Source organism: Balaenoptera physalus (assembly GCF_965194825.1).
Source record: "Balaenoptera physalus genome assembly, chromosome: 1".
In the NCBI taxonomy this organism is placed as follows: domain Eukaryota; kingdom Metazoa; phylum Chordata; class Mammalia; order Artiodactyla; family Balaenopteridae; genus Balaenoptera; species Balaenoptera physalus.
This window is the reverse complement of record NC_138882.1, coordinates 140890475-140909203: the sequence shown is the minus strand read 5'-3', so window position 1 is coordinate 140909203 and position 18729 is coordinate 140890475. Positions and strand designations below refer to the sequence as shown.

Genomic DNA, 18729 nt, shown 5'->3' with positions numbered 1-18729 from the left:
GCAGAGAGATTGGCCCACTGCGTTTAAGATTCAGATAAATTCAGATAATGTCAAGTGCCCTTGTAAGTCTCTCTGCAAGACTGTTGTATAATTTAAATGAGATATTGCATATTGGAGTGCTGTGGGACCCTGGAAGTTCGCATTTGTAACTTGTTATTCCTGGAGGTTCTGATGAGGGGGAAATCTGTGGGATGAATATGGCTGTGGGTATTATTTGGGATTTAGAATGTCAAAGAACGGATACAGGATTTGGAAATGGTTCTGGTCCTTGCATTGGGAGTCCAAGTTGAGCCAGAGAATGCAGGACATTTTTCTTCTGCTTATAGCTATGTGGTAGGTAAAATTCACAAATATCTTGTGACTGTTCTTATTTTTAGTGTACCTGAGATCTCTACAGGGACTCCAGGACACTAGAGCAGATAGTGAGGGTGTGATACTGCAGTAGGGAGAGTTGAGAGAACATTGCAAATGTAAAAGATTAATGTTTACTGAGCTCCTATAGATCAGGCACTATATGTTAATCTGGTTTTTCTTTTCTCGTTTGATGTTACTTTATTTTATAGATGAGGAAATCCTCATTGAGAGAAAGTCTTAGTAACTTGCCCAGTATCAATTAGCGATTTGGGGGGAGATTGAGCATTTTTCAGGGCTTTTATATTTCAGAGTCCAGACTTTTTCCATGCCCTTCAGGCTAGGATAAATGGAAAATTAAAGAAGGAAGTGGAATAAAGAAAGACTTGAGAAGAGAATAGAGGTTACCTAGGAAAATAAACAACCATTAGGTTCCAGAGATAGATTATTGAGAAATAAAAAGGGATAAGGGAATCATAAAATCGTGAGAATGGAATGGTCTCTTTATTTAAAGGAATAAAACTCATCTCCCTCTCTAGCTGATAACTCCTGCCTTGGCAGTGGTCACCCAGCCCCTTCCTGCGATAGTGGTGGGGAGCATCTTACTGAATCCCAGGACTTCTTTTGGCTCCAAGTTTACCTGTCTACCAGTAACCTCTTAGCAATTTCAAACAGTAATAAGCACTTTGAATTGATAAAGCTATGCAGCAGTGTGGTTATGAACCAGATGTCTAGAATTAAATTGCTTTGGTTTGAATCCCGGCTCCTCTGCTTACTAACTGAGGCCCTGGGAAAGTCACATACTGTCTCTAAGCCCTCATCCATACATGGGGGCCATCTCATACTGTTGTGAGGATCAGATGAGACAAAGCATCTGGCACATAGTGAGGCTTTTGGTGAGGGTTTATAAGGAACGGATTGTTATTACTTTCCATAACTCTCTGAGGTAGAAATTATTATTCCCATTTCTCAGATCTCGGAAACTGATGGAACTTCCTGAGAGTCACAGAAAAAGCAAGTGGAAAAAGCAAGTGCCCTGAGGTTCAAGGGCAAATGACTCAACTTTTGCTCTTTTCTTCTTAACACTTCCTACCACTCCCCAACTCTGAACAGAGAGAGGGAACCACAGGGCCAACTGGAATAACAGGAAAAAGAAAAAAAATACACCCAGCAGATGTGACAGTCTTGGGCTAAATTCAACACTTCCACACCTCAAATTGCTACACCTTCCTCTTTTTTTCTCCTAAAGAGGAATTTTCTTTTGAAACTGTTATTTCAGTCGTTTGCATTCTCTATTCATCAGCACATGTATTAGGTGTCACTTCATGTATTTGTTTTGAATAGCTAATGATAGTCTCTTTTCGGGAGTAGAACTTTGTTTTTCAGTATATGTATGTGGTGAACTTGACATGAGATACGGTTAAGTTTTATTTTCTACCAAGTATCTCCCAGACGCTATCATAATCAGGCCACACTATATATTTTACAAAAGATCAGATACACTTTGTTAGCTAAATGTTCATCTCTGGCCTGTGAACGTTCTTACACAAGTTCATGCCAACGAGGCACAAATTTCCATCCTTATTGTGTTCTGTTTTTCTATTATCAATTACTGTTACCAGATTCTGAGAGCCCGTCTCCAGAGTTCAAACCTTGATTCTACTGCAAGCTGGTTTACCTTGAGTAAGCCACTTGAGACTATGTCTGCAAATTTGTAATAGGTCGTACCAGGGTTGTTCTAAGGCAGGTTTTCTCAACCTTGACGCTAATGACATTACGAGTAGTGGTGGAAAAAGCTCTGCTCTGTGCATTTTAAGATATTTAACATCTCTGGCCTCTACCCACTAGATGTCAGCAGCTCCCCCTCTCCTCCACCCCCCATCCCATTCTGATAACCAAAAATGTCAAATGTACCCTGGGAGGGGGCAAAATTGACCCCTAGTTAAGAAACACTGTTCTAAGGTAGAATGCTATATGTAAAAGCCTGTTGCAAGCTGAAGAGCTGTGAGATAACTACTAGACATTTTGTTAAATATCTACTCAAGGTAAAGCACTGTGCTAAGTGCTATGGAGAAAAGCGACTTACAATAACCATGTGTAAGTTACTGTGCCTGCTTCTGAGCAACTGTATAGAAGGAGGTGATACAAGGTAGAATTTGATAAATCTGCAAGGCTCAGTTAATATATCAAAGGCAAGGCAGCATTTGGCATTTGAGTCATACCTTAAGGGTAGAGATGTAAATGACTCCAAGAAGAAACCAGTGCTTCGTTTCTAGTCCTTTGATAGGTTGCCAGTCAGAAAATGGACGAGTGAAATAGGCCTTAAATGTATGTGGCAAACCAAAGACTGTATGACCCATCTAAAGGAGACAGTTTCTTGTCAATGGAAGCCGATTGTTGGTAGCAGGAATGTTAGTCTGGTATTGCCAGATCTTCCAGTTTTTCAAAACATGTTGAAAATCCAGATTTTTGTTAAAAGTAAAATTTCCTGAATTTTCAACATTGGCTCAAATTAAAACACCCATAACATTGTGCTGGTCAAACAAAAGACTGATTCAGGTCAGGTTAGCTTGCCAGTTTGCAGCCTCTGGTCCAGGTAATCTTTTCAGGGGGTCCCTTTTCCCATCCTTTCTCTTAAAAAAAAAAAAAAAAAAAAAACTGTTGGAGGAAAGGTTAAACTGGTAAGTTTCTTCTTACTGTATCCTATTCATTTCCACCTGTGTTTTACTTTCTCCATTTGAAACTTAGCTATCCAGATAGAGTTTAGCTCTAAAGTTTTGACCTGGCTTCAGTAAAATAACATTTTTGGAAAATGTGAGCATCCTTCACTTAAGAATTCTCCAGGGTCTGCAGCTAAAAGTGAAACCTGGAACAGTTGCCAGTAAATTCCTTTTGTAGCCTTGGAAATTCATAGTGATTTATCACTTGGTGGTAATAACTGGAGACCTCTATATACTAGAAAGAAGTTAAGGGTAAAGAGGCCAAAAATAACAAGTAAAACCATATGACTTTTTTCAAGAGGTGTCCATATGGCTATCTAGCTGAAAAGGACTCTTGCCAGCTTGACTGTGGGTTTTCTTTTCCTTCCCTTTCTTCCTTGCTTTCTCTCTCTCTCTCTTTCTTTCTCTTTCTTCCTTCCTTCCTTCCTTCCTTCCTTCCTTCCTTCCTTCCTTCCTTCCTTCCTTCCTTTCTTTCTTTCTTTCTTTCTTTCTTTCTTTCTTTCTTTTTCTTTCATAGCTTTACATAAAAGTGTTTTAACTTTAACATTGTAAGGAAGGAATTTCTCCTTTTACTCTACATTTTGAAAAACTGAACTATGGCTGGGGAAGGAATGTTTTCGTAGGCAACAGAGCTAGATTCATAGTTGACCATAGGATTATTGATATTTACCTCTGCAGCAAAGCTATGTGATCACCCCTATTTATATTCTTTTAAGTCTCCAGAGATGGCTTAGTTTTATGATGGTATCCGAGTTCCATGTCTGACAGCCTAGCTCAGTGTGTCACCTTGATCTCAAGGACAAAGTGTGAAATACTTCATCAAACGTCTTGAAAAAATCAAGGTATATATTAGTTCATACAATTTCTACTTGTAAAGTAAATGGCATAATTTGGCCTGATTTGTTCTTACAGAGTCCTTATTTGTCCTTTGTGATTAGAATTAAATAATCTATTTTATATCTATGCTGAGAAAGAGCATGAAGTTGACTAGTTCATGGGCTGTTGAGCTCATATGTTCTTTCTTGGTCATAATGGAGATATTTTCCCCATGTTCAAGTTTTCCAGATCTCTTTGTTGGCATGTTGGTATCCATGTGATTTTTGTCACGTTACAGTTGGATTTGGGAGGAACACACACACACAACACAGAAGGGTAAAAATTAGGGCTGTACATTAATCTGAATAGTAGGAATTCTTAGACTTTTTTTTCTTGTTCTCATAATGAATCCTGAAGTCTCATTAACACAAACTGTTTAACAATTTAGCAATGTCTACTCACCTTAACTGAACACTGTACCTCTAAAAAATAATTTCTTTGGTGTATACTGTGGAAAACAGAACCAGGGAGCTGTGGAAGTTTCACTTTCAGGTTATAATGAAAACAGAGAGGAAAAAATACAGACCCTACCACTTGGTGTGAGAGACTGAATTTAAATTACCCTGAGAGGTCTCCTCAAACCAGATGCATTTCCAGTCTGATTGGTTTGACATTTGTCTAGGACCTTTGGAATATAAGCTTAGGCAATTAAAAACGAAAATGAGTTTCTGTCCTTGCAAGTTCACAATATCTCAAAGCATTTTTTCCCCTTCTTAAATCATTTTGACTATTAGTATTTGTGGTGGTGTGGCTTCCTCAAATGAAGAACGCTATTATGCAACAGCTGTAGTTGTGTTGCCTGAACGCATGCCAGTTCTGTTCAGATTGAGCCGCAGGGACTGCTTGTTAGTTCCCGGGCTGCCTGGGTGAGAGGGTAATGTAAAATTAATGTACGAAGAAAGGCCTGTTATCTGACACTATTGGGGGATGCAGGTGGTCTGGAGTGGTGTACAGAAATTAAACTAACATGCTGATCTGTCTGTATTTATGGAAAAGTGGCTGGGATTCATGGTGACAACTCTGGGATTCACTGATTTTAATTTAAAAATTAGGAGGACATTGAAATGTCATCCCTTCCCTTGCCTACTTCTACTTCCTAAATTAAAAGCATGTATAAACCCTGAGATTTTGAGATCCTTAAGTCTTTGGAATTTGGGGTATGCTTCATAGACGACGTGGTATAAGAGTTGGTTAATAGGATTCTCACATACAGACTACAAATATCTGAGAAAATTCTTATTTATTCAAGTAGTCATTTTCTTGTTAAGTAGCATGTAAACTAGACTGATACTGAACACTTTCAGATTCATTCTAAGCTAAGGATAATGTAACATGGGTCCTTTGTTCAGCAGTGTAGTCCCAATTCTTGATTTACCTGTCATTTTCATATTCTTTTTTTTTTCTGGTGACTTGGCAATCAATTATCAGTTATCTCTCCATTCTCATTTTAGCCAAAACAATTCATTTTGGTATTAAGTGTCCTGTGATGTCCACATATCTCTGTGGCATCATTTCTCATGTGGTTCTAGAATAGCTGGTTTGCTGACCTGCCTCATCTCTAGACTGGGAGCCTGACTACATAACAGCCCATCTTATTGCGTTTGTAATCACAACATCCAGCATGGTGCTTGGCACACACGGGGTACTTAATAAATGTTTGTTCATTCACGAACAAACTAAAGGTTCTGTAATTGAGGTGGTCAACGTTGGAAAGAAGAAAGGACCAAATAATGAGACAGATTTTTTTTTTTTTGCACTTTCATGAACAGTTCTCATTTAATCCTTAAACCAATCTTGCATGATAGACATCATAATCCCAGTTTCATCGGTCATTATCCCTGTTTCATCGGTTATTATCCCTGATTGATCTCAGAGCTGGTTGGGAGAATGAGTCTGGATTTGAACCCAGGTTTTCATCTTCTTGATTGTTATCTTTTAAATTTATTTTATTGAAGTATAGTTGATTTACAATGTTGTGTTAATTTCTGCTGCACAGCAAAGTGATTCAGTTATACGTGTATATATACATTCTTTTTCATATTCTTTTCCATTATGGTTTATCAAAGGATACTGAATATAGTTCCCTGTACTATACAGTAGGACCTTGTTGCTTATCCATTCTGTATGTAATGGTTTGCCTCTGCTAACCCCGAACTCCCAATCCCTCCCTCTCCCTCCACCTTGGCAACCACAAGCCTGTTCTCTACGTCTGTGAGTCTGTTTCTGCTTCATAGATAAGTTCATTTGTGTCGTATCACTTAAACGACACATCCGCTTGATGATTGTTCTTACCGATATATGACAGGAGGATATCCTCTGATATAGAAATGTTTCTAGGGAAACTTTTTTGTAGAGACTTTTCTCTTGGAATTTACTAGAGCATTTTTTTTTGTATTCCAGACCCTTCCCCTAATAAACGCTGGTGGAGTTCCACCAAAAACAAAACTATAGACACTTATCTAGCAGAGCTGGAATGGAAAATAGAGCATTGGAGTTAACTGGAGTCAGAAAGACCTGGGTTTTCATTCTGGCTTCTCTGCTTACTAGCAATGTGACCTTGGGCAAGTCATTCATGCCTCAGTTTTGTCATATGTAAATTGGGGATACTATTAGTACCTGTCTCATAGGTTTGTGGGGATCACAGGAGATAATGCAGGTAAAACTCTTGCTATAGGTCTGAGACATTTCTCAACAAATGCTACCTGCTGTTGTTTATTAGCACATAGGTACATTTTATGCATTCATTCAGCAAATATTTGAGTGCATACTGTGTACTGGGCACTCTTTTGTCCTACCAATTCATCAGTTACCAAAACAAAAGTCCCTTCTGGCATGGAATTTCCATTCCAATTGTCTAGCAGGGGAGAGCTAGACAATAGACATAATGAATGTTGGGAAGTAAATTATATATCCTGTTGGAGAGTGGCTAATGCTATTAAGTAAGAAAGAAAGAAAGAGGGGTAAGGAGGATTAAGAGAGTTTGTAGGGGCCTCGGGTGGCCTTTGATGTTGCCATGAAATAGTGTATTCACCATGGGCCTGATTGAGAAAATGACACTTGAGCATATGACTTGAAGGATGTGAGGGAGTTTGCCATGTGGATCTCTGGGAAGAACCTAGCAGAGGGCTTAAGGTGAGGGCGAACAGCAAGGAGGCCACGGTGGCAGGAGGAGAGGAAGAGGGATCACTAGGGCTTTAGAGGCCGCTGTGAGTAATGGGGAGCCATTGGGGGGTCTTTTTTTAAAATTTATTTTGTCTGTGTCAGGTTGTAGTTGCGGCACGTGGGATCTTCGTTTAGGCATGTGGGATCTTTTGTTGTGGCACGGGCTCTTCTTTGTGTCGTGCTCGGGCTTCTCTCTAGTGGTGGTGTGCGGGTTTTCTCTCTCTAGTTGTGGTGCACAGGCTCCAGGGCGTGTGGGCTCAGTAGTCGTGGCTCACAGGCTTAGTTGCCCCGGGGCATGTGGGATCTTAGTTCCCCGACCAGGGATCGAACCCGCGTCCCCTGCATTGGAAGGCGGATTCTTTACCACTGGACCGCCAGGGAAGTCCCCGTTGAGAGGTCTTGAGCAGAGAAGTGACATGCTCGATCATCATCGCCGTGCTGCTTCTCATCAGGAGGAGGGACCTGGGCCGTGTAGCTCCTTGCTCCTCTTTCTCCTATTAGCTTAACCTTTTACACTTTAAATGTGTGGGAAAAAGTGTATTCCACTACCCCAGGGTAGCTGCCCTGCCTACTCTGTGTCATTGATTGAACTTGGCAGCCCTGTGGCTGTAATGGTTGTATTCCTTGGGAAACAAAGGAAATGATTAGATCTTAAGAGGGAAGGAAAGTAGAATCCTGTGGTAGCACAGCTTGTGATCCTCTTTGAACAGACTTGATGTCTTCCAGGCTCCCCGTACTGAACCAGGAAACCTTTGTAGAGGATCCTGGGAGGTGTTGGTTGGTTTAGTGATTTTTAAATGTTTGTATCTTCTTACAGTGAGGAGGATCCGTTATGGGATAGGAGGAAGAGCTTAAGTGTAGTAATTTGTCAGCTCATGACCTATGCTTAACTTCTTTCGTCTGAGATAACAGCAGCAGACATACTTTCAACACACACGGGGATTGAAAACGTTTCTGTGCTATGTCTCCAATGAGAATCAATGACTCGTAAACCTGGCTTTCAACATCCAAGATCATCTTCCACTGTTTGATTTGTGTCCTCTTTTGCTCAACCAAGTTCATATGTAATCTGTTTTTTTTAATGCCTGCACGGGAATATGGTGATATTAGGGAATGGTAGATGGGATGGAAGGGGGCTATGTTGCAAAATTTAACACAGGACCTCATGGGATTGGAGTCAGCAGAGCTAGGTTCCATGCCTGGCTCTGTCAAAGCAGCTAAGTAACCGTGACATCTCTGAGTCTGAAGTTCCTCATCTCCGAAATGGATTGAGTTACATGTGCCTTTTCTACCTCGTGGAATAGGAACAAAGTGAGGTATACAGATGTCACCAAGTTACTAGAATTTTGACTACAAATGTTGGGAACCACTTTTCTGGTGAAGTTATTGTTTGGGAACAGAGAGGGTGGGATGATTATTGTTTCACCTTTTGTAGAGAGTAGCATGTCAAGCGTGGGCGTTTCTCCACTGCCTCACTGGAGTTGAAGTTTGGGGCTTTCTTTCAGGTTATTTACAACCTATCGCACTCTAGAACCCTAGGATAAGGGCCTTCACTAGACCATCAACCTGTACCTTCCAACACACACCCTAACAAGACGGTCCTCTGTCTAGTGGGCCTAATATTTTGCTCCTCACAAGACCCCATCTTTCACCCATTATGGTAATTATTTGGGGTAATTTTGGAGATAGGCATCACTTAATTGAGTTAAAGCTTTACAATTGAGGGGTGACTCATTAGCAGGAACATGTAAAAATCTTATTAACCCTTTGTTACCCATGTGATGGTGGACTTATGGAAGAATTTGCTCAAAAGTCTCAGAGACTCAAGTAGCTTCTTGGCCTGATTGATAAACTTTTTGCCTTCAGCAATGGAAATGTGGGAAAATTCCAGATGCTAAATAATCTGGGGCCAACAGGTTGAGGCAATGGAACCTTTTGTTTGAGGCACAGCCAGAAATTGCTAGGAGAGTCACATCAGGTACCCTAAGGAGGTCTGATTTCAGAAATGGAAACGTGTGCAACACCTTAGAAAAATTATTCCTCTGCTCCAGGCCTCAGTTTCCTTATCTCTAAAATGAAAGGATTGACTAACTTGGTATTAGAGAACTAACTCATTATTTCTAATACTTTTAAAACACCGACCAAACTATTTAAGTTTGAATTGACTTGTTTTTCCTTCCAGCAAAAAGTTATCAGTGACTGGGATGAATTGGGAGATTGGGATTGACATATATACACTAATATGTATAAAATGGTTAACTAATAAGAACCTGCTGTATTAAAAAATATAATAAAATAAAATTCAAAAATAAAGTTATCAGTGACTGCCCATTAACCATCAATCAGATCCTTTGAACAGCTTAAGTTAACCAGAGTTAGTATAATACTAAGTTGGTACAATTCCAGGGCAAACCAAAAAACTCGATGTTTTAGCTCATCTTATGACAGGCAGATTTTGACTTTTTTTTTTTCTTTCCAAACGGCTCTCAATCATTGCCACCTGTTGTAAACTGACCTAAGCCAATTTGGTTATGCACAACTCCTAGGGTTTTGCGGGGGTTGATTTTGATAGCAGCCAAATTACTTGAGGTGAATGAGGTTTAGCTACTATCCCACAACCTTGCCACCTGGCTGTAACTAGAGCAAGTCTGAGACGCGATTCTGCCGTGCGTACAGACGTTGATTAACAGCCAGACGTCAGCCAGCAGGCACAAAATAGTTCCTGCAGAATCACTCTGTATGCTTGATAAAGTCCCAGCTCTCTTCCTTTAGTTGCTGTGATCGCCACCTTGCATGAAAACTGCACTCCTAGACCTGACGGCATTCCAGAGGAGCATTCTCTTTTCCTTAATAGTCAGCACGAAGCAACTGGCAGTCTTCCAACTGTAGCTGGACGTGAGGGCATTTAGGGAACAAGCCTATCAAGGCTGCATTCTTGGTCGTGCAAGGGTAGGGGTTGCTCTAAAATATTTTGGCCATTCCTTGTAACTTGAATATATCCTTCATTTCACCAGTGAGGGCCCATTTCTGACATTTACAATGTCTGTTCATAAGCCACTCATTTCATCCCTCCCAGCGCAGTCTACCCCTGACATTCACTTTGCTAATTGCCAAAGGGTCTGGTGCTGATTAATATGGATAACGGAAGCATTTGCGGCGCCTTGTTTTGGAGTATAGCCTTCATGATTAGAACACGAGTTGCCTACCCCTGGAGAGGGCCTTCCTGAATATAATGCCAACTGCCTTTGAGTTGTAGTTGAACCTAATTAACTCACAGGTGATATCGCATTACCTGTACTGAATTATTGCTAAGTGGGCATCTTAACACTGTCTTTAGAACCCCATGGTGGAAACCACTGTTGTTAATGGCACTCTGTAGCAGTTAGACTTTGAAATGATTTGTCAGGATTCCTTTGTTCAAAAAGCCTTGCTTGGGCTTCCCTGGTGGTGCAGTGGTTGAGAGTCTGCCTGCCAATGCAGCGGACACGGGTTCGAGCCCTGGTCTGGGAAGATCGCACATGCCGCGGAGCAACTGGGCCCGTGAGCCACAATTACTGAGCCTGCGCGTCTGGAGTCTGTGCTCCGCAACAAGAGAGGCCGCGATAGTGAGAGGCCCGCGCACCGCGATGAAGAGTGGCCCCCGCTCACCACAACTAGAGAAAGCCCTCGCACAGAAACGAAGACCCAACACAGCCAAAAATAAATAAATAAGTAAATTTAAAAAAAAAAAAAAAGCCTTGCTTAACTTCCACATACTCAGAACCATCTCCTGTCAGTGAGTGGAAAATCATATTAGTTACCATTTATTGAGCACTTGATATGTGTCAAGTACTTTACATACATTGTCTCTATCTTCTCATCTGCTCTGTGAAGTAGAGACTCAGCTCCATTTCATAGACAGAAAACTGAGGCTAAGAAAGAGATGCAGTGGAACCCTTATCTAAACCTAGGTCTGTCTCTGTAGGTTGAGCTGTCCTATAATCCCTACATTAGTTTCTTATTGCTGCCTAACAATTACCCCAAACTTTATAGCTTGAAAACACCAGTTTATTATATTGCAGTTTCTTTAGGGCAGAATTCAAGGCATGGTATGGCTGGATTTTCTGCTTAGGCTCTCACTAGACTGAAATCAGGGTGTCAGCTGTGGGGGTAATTATCATGTGGGTTTGGGGGTCATCTTCCAAGCTCACTCATTTCTTTGTGGTTGCAGGACCGGGGTCCCGATTTTCCTTCTGGCTGTTGGCCAGGGACCACTCTCAATTCTTACAGGCAGCTCACTACCTTGCCAGGTGGCTTCCATATGCAGTTTGCACTATGGGTGTTGTTTCCTTCTAGGCCGGCTGGAGCATGCCTCTCTGATTCCCCTTGTGGCACTAGCCAGAGAAGAACTCTGGGCTTTTAAAGGGTTCACATGATTAGGTTAGGCCCACTGGCTTATCGCCCTTTTTGAAAGTCAGCTGTACCATATAACATAACCTAATGACAGAGTAAAATGTCAATCCCAGAGATTATGCAGGGCATGTACAAACAAGGGCCAGAAATCTTGGGGCCATCTTAAAATTCTGCCTACCAAACCCTACTCAGACACTTTGATCTAGAAGGAAGAGAGAGGGAAAGAAAAAGAGGAGCTGGAGCTCTACCCAGGGTGAGTGCCACAGTGGGAGCTCCTAATCACGAGGGATGGTAGGGAGCTACCCGAGGTTGCAGGTGCCTAAATATGGAGACCCAAGGTAATAAATTCCTTGTGCTTCACCATGACCCCCAACACCATCATTACAGTAACAGACCTTGGAATATGGTCTAGGCAAGATCCAAATGAGCCTTAGATGGGGAAGAGGGCTTGATTTCGTAGTTCTATCGGATGGGTTTTGTTTTGTTTCACAGAGGAGTACTTGGTGAACAGGGCACCAGCTTAGGTATGATCGCTGCTTTAAGAATGGTAGCTTTGTATCTCTAGTGGTCACACAGTGCCTGTAACACAATCTTTGCATGGTAAACATCATTGAATCGAGGACTGTTGGAGAATGTATGACTACTACTTCCTCATTCAATGCGTTCTACCTTAGAAACCTACCACCTTAAAAAAAAAAGTTTTTTTTAAATGATAATGTCTTTCAGTTACATAGCACCTGACAATATACAAAGTGCTTTCATAGAAACCATTTTGTCTGGTTTTATTTTTAATTGAGATACAAGATACAGTCAAGTGCATAAATCTTAAATGTACACTTGATGAAAATTTACATATGTATATCCTTGTGTAACCCCACCACCAAGGTCAAAATTGTGGACAGGACATTTCCAAAACCCCGGGGAGCTCCCTTGTGCCCCTTAATTCCTCTTCCCAAAGGTACCACTATTCACAGAAAGAGAAAAAGGAGACAGAGAAGAAGGAGATCTTGTGACTGTGCAGAGGAGAACCCAGATTTCTAATTCCTACTTGTCTCCTCTTTCTTCCAGAAGATACTGTACCCTTGGACCAGAGACCTTCCTAGTAGACCATTTTTTAAAGGCAGCACTACGTTCAGGAATGCCTTTTTGTACAAGACTCTGAAGCACCCACTGGTGCTTTTATATCCCAAATTAGTCAAATCAAACACATTGAGTATTTACTGAATACCATGATATACATCTCTCTTAACAGAGATTTTGATGCAAGTAGGGAAAGCCTTGTCGCTTCCCCCCTGCAGAGCAAACATTTTCCTTATATCTGGTGGTATAGGATATAAAGAATAAAGTGTTTTATGCTCCAGACACTTCTTTCTTTAAGAGATAGTAAATGAAAAGTTTTGATGTTGCCCTTTGGCCGTCTCCTTAGAACTCATAAAAAGCATTCATATCTCCAAGAGCCATCTGCACTTTCCTTGTCCTTCTTCTGTAGGGAAGTGATGTGTGCTTGACCATGGCCAGGAAAAGCTAGTTAGAAGAGCAGAATTAAGGACTGAAAGCCAGTAGTGCAGGATCCTTTTCTTTTTTTAAATATATCTATGCATTTTATTTATTTTTTAACAGCTTTATTGAGATATAATTCACATACCATATAATTCACCCATTTAAAGTATACAACTCAATTGTTTTTAGTATATTCACAAATGTTGGCAACCCTCATCACAATTTTAGAATTTTCCATCACCACGAAAAGAAACTGTGTACCATTTAACTGTCACCATCCTATCCTCCCGTCCCTCTCTTCCAGCCCTAAGCAACCAGTGATCTACTTTGTTTCTATAGATTTCCCAATTCTGAACATTTCATATGAAATAGAATTATATGTGATCTTTGTAACTAGATTCTTTCACTTTGCCTAATATTTTCAAGATCTATCCATGTTGTAGCATGTGTCAGTGCTTGATTCCTCTTTATGACTGAATAATATGCCATTGTAGAGATGTAGAGAAACATTTTGTTTATCCATTCTTCAGTTGATGGGCACTTGGGTTGTTTCCACTTTTATGGCTACTATGAATAACACTGCTGTAAGGATTTGTGTACAGATTTTTCTGTGGATATGGGTTTCATTTCCCTTTTTTATCAATTTTTTATTAAAGTATAGTCAATTTATGTGTTAATTTCTGCTATACAGGAAAGTGATTCAGTTTTATATGTATATGTATATATATATACACATTCTTTTTTTGTATTCTTTTCCATCATGGTTTATCATAGGATATTGAATATAGTTCTCTGTGCTATACAGTAAGACCTTGTTTATCCATCTATACATAAAAGTTTACATCTGTTAACCCAAACCTCCCACTCCATCCATCCCCCAACCCCCTCCCCCTTGGCAACCAGCAGTCTGTTCTCTATGTCCATGATTCTGTTTCTGTTTCATAGATAGGTTCATTTGTGTCATATTTTAGATTCTACAGTACATATAAGTGATATCATATCATGTTTGTCTTTCTGACTTACTTCACTTAGTATGATAATCTCTAGTTGCATCCATGTTGCTGCAAATGGCATTATTTCATTCATTTTTATGGCTGAATAGTATTCCATTGTATATATGTACCACATATTCTTATCCATTCATCTGTCGATGGACATTTAGGTTGTTTCTGTGTCTTGGCTATTGTGAATAGTTCTGCTATGTTTCATTTCTCTTGAGTATATACTTATGAGTGGAATTGCTGGGTCATTTGGTAATTCTGTTTAATCATTTTGAGGAATTACCAGACTCTTCCATAGTGGCTGTACCATTTTACATTCTGGCCAGTAGTGTATAAAGGTTCTGATTTCTCCACATCCTAATCAACACCTTCTGGTAAGACTTTTTGTCTAGCCATCCTAGTAGATGTGAAGTGGTATCTCATTGTGATTTTGATTTGCGTTTCCCTGATGACTAATGATGTTGAATATCTTTTCATGTGCCTATGAATTATTTGTACGTCTTCCTCGGAGAAATGTCTATTCAGATCCTTTACCTATTTTATAATTACTTTTCTTACTGAGTTGTAAGAATCCTTTACATATTCTAGATATAAGTCCATTATCACCTACATGATTTGTAAATATTTTCTCCCATTCTGTGGGCTGTCTTTTCACTTTCTTGATGGTGTCCTTTGATTAATTTTGATGAAGTCCAGTATATCTATCTTTTTCTTTTGTTGCTCATGTTTTTAGTGTCATATCTAAGAATTTTTTGCTAAATCCAAGGTCATGAAGATTTGCCTCTGTGTTTTCTTCTAGAAGTTTTACAGTTTTGGCTCTTACATTTAGGTTTTTGATTCATTTTTGAGGTTAATTTTTGCCTAGGGTATGAGATAAGGGTTCAACTTCATTCATTTACATGTGACTATCCAATTGTCCCTGCACCATTTCTTGAAAAGACCCTTCTTTCGCCATTGAATGGTCTTGGCACCCTTTTCTAAAATCAGTTGGTCATAGGTGTGTGGATTGGTGCAGGTTCTTAAAAACTCTTATGTTAGATGTTATTGTTGAGGGAAGGTGGGTGAACAGTACGTGGGAAACATACTATATTTGTAACTTGTAAGTCTGAAATTTTTTCAAAAGAAAACTTTTATTTTTAATTGAAGTATAGGTGGCATACAATACTATATTAGTTTCAGATGTGCAACAAAAGAAAACACTTTTTAAAATGTTCTTGCGACATAGGCAAAATTCAGGAGATTTGGGCTCATTTAGTAGTTTCCTCCTAATTATGAAAATACCAGTGAGGAAAATGGCTTCCTGTATTTTATTCTGGCATGGCCTCTTTTCCAAGTGAAAGAGCATTGCATCTGGGCTGCAAGAGAAAGAGAGGACCCTTAGTAGAGTTTGGAATGATCTGAGTCCACGGAATTAGACCATGCTCTGCCCTAAACGCTGGCACAGTTTTAAAACAAAAGCATAAGTTACCACGTTGTCCTGCTCCTCATTACTGCTCCCATTCTTCCCAGTAGAGCTTCCCAGTCTGTAAAGTTTAGCAGTTGAATTTGAACCTGACTGAGTATTTGATGGTATTCAAGAATTATTATTAGTGTAATAATAGTATTGTGGGTTTTTTTTTTTACAAAAATAGTCTTTATCTTTTAGAATTTTATGCAGACTATTTGTGGATGACATTACTGGGTGTCTTTAATTTGCTTCAGAAATAAGTTAGGTTGGGGAAGTGGGTTTATGGGTGAATGAGACTGTGACTTGGTTGAAGCTAGGTAATGGGTATGTGGAGGTTTGTTATACTACTTTATCTTCTTTTATAGGTTTTCCATAATAAAAAACATAGTTTGGGGTGGGTTTGTTCATTTTTAATACAGCAGTGGAAGTGTTTGAGAGGCATGTCCATTTGGAGCTGCATTTGCTTTACATAGAAGTGGGTCTTCTTAGTCTGCATGCCCTCGCCTACACTGGTACGGAGGAGCACTTAAAAGCAATTACTGGAAAGCACACTTCTCAGAGGCAAAGTGTAGAGGCTTTCTGGATCCATCTGAGGTCTGTTAGAGCCCGAACAGAATTCATCCGTTGCTTGCAGTGCCCTTTTTGCTCTGTATACTATAGATGCTAATCTAGATTGCTCTTTGTTTCATAATTATGTAAGTTTATTTCTTAAAGCTTTTTAAAACCCATGATTCTGTAAATCTTTACACTTTTTAAAATGGAAGTTTATATATAAAATGTACATTGATATGTGTATATATAGATTTGATAGTTAAAAAAGTCAGAAATAGTCTACAGAGAATTTGGGCATATGGTGGGGGTTAAACTATATTCTTTTGCAATCATTGATTTCGCTATTTGTAGAAGAGGCTCACCACATGCTTTATTCTTTCTTGCTCTCTTTCTAATGACTAGAAAACTCAGTAAATGCAGTATATGAGTCTTTATTCAAGAACGAGATTCTTGCATAGAATGGTTACAGCTCTGTGTTCAGATGACTAAAGCTTTCAGAACAATGTTGAATTGAAAATTTGTACAAAAAAGGACACCATCTGGAAATTATTCCATGCTTTATTCTTGGTTTTGCTAGTATAATGAAACACAAGCATTCCAACTTCTCATAATTGTTGAACTTTGTGATGTAAATGGTGCCGGGGTCTGAAAAGGCTTGTAAAGGTTTTGCTGACTTTTTTGTTTTGTTTTTACATATTTTCAATGAAACTATCTGTGCTGTTGTAGCTGAAAGGAGGAGCAGCTTTGAACAGCTCTAGATTATTTTACCATTTGAATAATGATAAGTAATAATAACAAATGTTGACCTATGTGAGTAATTTATGTGTAGGAAGGTTTTCACCTTTCTCCAGAAGCGAGCTCACTGTAGTGTTTTGTCATATTTGGCTCTATGTTCAAGATCATATAGCACCGTACATTGGGTTTTTAACCTTTGACTGCATCACATTGTTCATATCATTGGCCTGTTTCCTAGTTCATGGGACAGGCATAGGAATAATATACTCTTTAGCACCTAACTATGTAAAAAGTACTTTTAAATACACTATGTTTGCCTACCTACCTAACTGAATTTATGAGAGAAATGACAGCTCGTAGTTCATTACCAAAATCCAAAGAGAGTTCTAGAAAAGTTCTAGAGATGACTTTCTGTATTGTAAGAATACCTGAAAAGCAGAATTAGGGGAGAAATCATCCTTGAAATATTTTTAATCATGTATTTAAATTACAAAAATAACATATGTTCAATGCAGGAGAAACTCTGGAACCAAAGACACCGATGGTGGTAGAGGTGGTGGTGGTCATTATAGCCGTGTTTATTATGCTTATTATATTCCTGTCTACTTATTGCTTTCCAGGTATTGGTTTCTGTTGTTGTTGTTGTTTTTTTAATACAGCAATCCCATGGATGAGAGACTTATTATTCCTACTTTTCAAATGAGGACATTGAGCAAGAATGGCCAAGTAACTAGCCCAAGGTTGCATTACTAGTGAGGGGAGAGGCAGGATTTGAACTTGATGCCAAAGAAGAGCTTGCTTCGCTGTATGCTGTGTATCTGGTGCATCCATAACACCACCACCAGTGCACTGTCTCAGCGAACGTCGGTCTCCTGACTCATTTCTCTTTGCGGATAACAAATATTGTCATATTATAAAATTGTAATATTCTTTTGTATTCTCCTTCGTAATTCTTATAAAATTCCTGTAAATCTCGGCAAAAAAAGTTTGGTATTAGGTCTCCTGTCAAGAACGGCATTGAGAAATTAGTATTCCCCATCAGAGACAGAGGGAATAAAAATACCCTGCAAGGGTTTAAAATGTTAGAGATAGCGAAAAATCTCTCAATGATTAATACACAAAGAATGTCAACTAGATATTTACCCCAAATTGGAAAACTAATAACTTATCCGGACACTCTTTTCCTCCCCTTTATGATGAGTGCGTCAGATTAGAAGCTCTGAAAAGTCTTGTCCAGTTTTGACATCCTGGTTCTCGGTGCAGCTCACTTACCTCCCTCTCCTGGCTTCCTTTCTATCACACTGTATTACTGATTACCAAATACGGTAGCCTGAAGTGCTTAAATCTTTAGAATTATTGCTGTTCTTGAGTTTCAGATATAGGTCAGACGTTAAGGGGGCTGGCTGGCATTTCAGTATTCTCCTAAATATAAAGGTCATCTCCACCTAATTGATCCCACATGTGCAGTGCACTTTAACTGATTCGATCTCTGTGGACACTCTGGGTTTTCTTTAGTTAATGGCAACACTGCATTCTTCAGCCTGCCTGTGAGATTACATGGAAGGACCTGTATGCAGAAGGGAAGAGGAGGAGGGAGAGCCACTGACCACTACTAATTTTATTATCATTTAGTGATACTTTAAAAAATTTTTATTTCATCCTCATTTCATTCTGTACTGTTTCACTTTGTGTTTCTGAATTTCATTATGACTGTATTTGAGGGGGGGGGGCACATGGCTTGTGGGATCTTAGTTCCCCAACCAGGGATTGAGCCCAATCCCTACCCACCGGACCACCAGGGAATTCCCCACTTAATGATACTTTTAAAATAATTTTAAAATTTCATTTTATAGCAACTCAATTTTTACGTAGTTATAAGAATCTTGGAAATGTAAGCAACAGTGTTTTTGTTCTTGTTCTGGGTGTGTGCTTTTTAAAATTGTTACTGCTTTTGAATGAAGAGATGATCTAAGAACTAGAAATAGGGCCAAAT

The 18729-nt window shown here is 39.5% G+C and overlaps 1 protein-coding gene and 2 long non-coding RNA genes across 6 annotated transcripts in view; 1 reads left to right on the top strand and 2 right to left on the bottom strand.

Annotated features, from left to right (window-relative positions):
- Nucleotides 1–18729, top strand: part of CACHD1 (cache domain containing 1) — a 234350-nt gene that overhangs the window by 42706 nt on the left and 172915 nt on the right. The window lies entirely within an intron of this gene.
- The window catches only part of LOC309657130, a 260854-nt gene that overhangs the window by 206662 nt on the left and 35463 nt on the right, over nucleotides 1–18729 (bottom strand). The window lies entirely within an intron of this gene.
- Nucleotides 2994–17379, bottom strand: LOC309657141. The gene is made up of 2 exons (XR_014261667.1): nucleotides 10846–17379; nucleotides 2994–10535 (listed from the first exon to the last, which is right to left on the bottom strand). It is a non-coding gene; the product is annotated as an uncharacterized lncRNA (long non-coding RNA).